Source organism: Arachis ipaensis, chromosome B10 (assembly GCF_059453495.1).
Source record: "Arachis ipaensis isolate K30076 ecotype BB chromosome B10, ASM5945349v1, whole genome shotgun sequence".
Classification (NCBI taxonomy): Eukaryota; Viridiplantae; Streptophyta; class Magnoliopsida; order Fabales; family Fabaceae; genus Arachis; species Arachis ipaensis.
The window spans coordinates 128,798,269-128,800,656 of NC_142435.1; the positions used below are offsets into that span (position 1 = coordinate 128,798,269).

At 33.1% G+C, this 2,388-nt stretch overlaps 1 non-coding gene across 1 annotated transcript; it reads right to left on the reverse strand.

Moving 5' to 3' along the window:
- Positions 1-1,616: 1,616 nt before the first annotated feature.
- LOC148581677 (small nucleolar RNA R71) lies at positions 1,617-1,724 on the reverse strand. The gene has a single exon (XR_015896463.1). It is a non-coding gene; the product is annotated as a small nucleolar RNA R71 (small nucleolar RNA).
- Positions 1,725-2,388: the final 664 nt, after the last annotated feature.

Consider the following 2,388-nt stretch of genomic DNA (forward strand, 5'->3'; position numbering starts at 1 on the left):
CTTGATGTTCATCATGACATTCAAAGTGTTCTTGGTGTTCATCTTGACATTCATAGCATTCTTGCATGCATTCATTGTTTTGATCTAAAAATTTCATGCATTGCATATTTTTCATGTTTTTCATAAAAATTTCAAAAATCAAAAAAATATCTTTCCCTTTTTCTCTCATCAAATTCGAAAATTTGGATTGACTTTTTCAAAATTTTTTAAAATCAAATTGTTTCTCATGAGTCAAATCAAATTTTCAATTTGAAAATCTTATCTTTTTCAAAATCTTTTTCAAAAATCAAATCTTTTTCAAAATTCTTAGTTATTTTCGAAAATTCCAAAAATATTTTTCAAAAATCTTTTTCTTATTTTTATATAAAATTTTCGAAAATAACTAATCAATTAATGTTTTGATTCAAAAATTTCAAGTTTGTTACTTACTTGTTAAGAAAAATTCAAACTTTAAGTTCTAGAATCATATCTTGTAATTTCTTGTGAATCAAGTCATTAATTGTGATTTTAAAAATCAAATCTTTTTCAAAAACTAATTTCTATCATATCTTTTCAAAAATATCTTCTTATCTTATCTTTTTCAAAAATATCTTTTCAAAATATCTTTTCTAACTTCCTAACTTCTTATCTTTTCAAAATTTGTTTCAACTAACTAACTAACTTTTTGTTTGTTTCTTAACATTTTCAAAACTACCTAACTAACTCTCTCTCTCTAATTTTCGAAAATATCTCCCCTCTTTTTCAAAAATTTCTTTTTAATTAACTAATTATTTTTATTTTTTATTTTTATTTCAAAAAAAATTTTCGAAAAATACTAACAACTTTTCAAAAAAACCAATTTTCAAAAATCACTAACTCCTTTTCAAAATAATTTTCGAAAATTATACCTCCCCCATCCTATTCTATTTATTCATTCATATCCTAACATCTCATCTCACATTCCAATCCTCACAGTTGTGTTTCTTCCTTTACATCACATCCTTTATCTCCCCCTCTTCTTCTACTTACAAAGGGATCCCTATACTGTGGTATAAAGGATCTCTATTATTATTATCATTTTTCTGGCCATTCTTCCTTGTCATATGAGCAGGAGCAAGGATAAGAACATTCTTGTGAAAGCAGATCCAGAACCTGAAAGGACTCTGAAGAGAAAATTAAGAGAAGCTAAAATACAACAATCCAGAGATAACCTTTCAGAAATTTTCAAACAGGCAGAGGAGATGGCAGCCGAAAATAATAATAATGAAAGGAGGATGCTTGGTGACTTTACTGCACCTAATTCCAATTTACATGGAAGAAGCATCTCCATTCCTGCCATTGGAGCAAACAACTTTGAGCTGAAACCTCAGTTAGTTTCTCTGATGCAGCAGAACTGCAAGTTTCATGGACTTCCATCTGAAGATCCTTTTCAGTTCTTAACTGAATTCTTGCAGATATGTGATACTGTTAAGACTAATGGCGTAAATCCTGAAGTCTACAGGCTCATGCTTTTCCCTTTTGCTGTAAGAGACAGAGCTAGATTATGGTTGGATTCTCAACCTAAAGACAGCCTGAACTCTTGGGATAAGCTGGTCACGGCTTTCTTAGCCAAGTACTTTCCTCCTCAAAAGCTGAGCAAGCTTAGAGCTGATGTTCAAACTTTCAGACAGAAAGAAGGTGAATCTCTCTATGAAGCTTGGGAAAGATACAAACAGTTGACCAAAAAGTGTCCTTCTGACATGCTTTCAGAATGGACCATCCTGGATATATTCTATGATGGTCTGTCTGAGCTATCAAAGATGTCACTGGACACTTCTGCAGGTGGATCCATTCACCTAAAGAAAACGCCTGCAGAAGCTCAAGAACTCATTGACATGGTTGCTAATAACCAGTTCATGTACACTTCTGAAAGGAATCCTGTGAATAATGGGACGCCTATGAAGAAGGGAGTTCTTGAAGTTGATACTCTGAATGCCATATTGGCTCAGAATAAAATATTGACTCAGCAAGTCAATATGATCTCTCAGAGTCTGCATGGAATGCAAGCTGCATCCAACAGTACTCAAGAGGCATCTTCTGAAGAAGAAGCCTATGATCCTGAGAACCCTGCAATAGCAGAGGTAAATTACTTAGGTGAACCTTATGGAAACACCTATAACTCAACATGGAGAAATCATCCAAATTTCTCATGGAAGGATCAAAAGCCTCAACAAGGCTTTAATAATGGTGGAAGAAACAGGTTTAGCAATAGCAAGCCTTTTCCATCATCAACTCAGCAACAGACAGAGAACTCTGAACAAAATGCTTCTAATTTAGCAAATCTAGTCTCTGATCTATCTAAGGCCACTGTAAGTTTCATGAATGAAACAAGGTCTTCCATTAGAAATCTGGAAGCACAAGTGGGCCAGC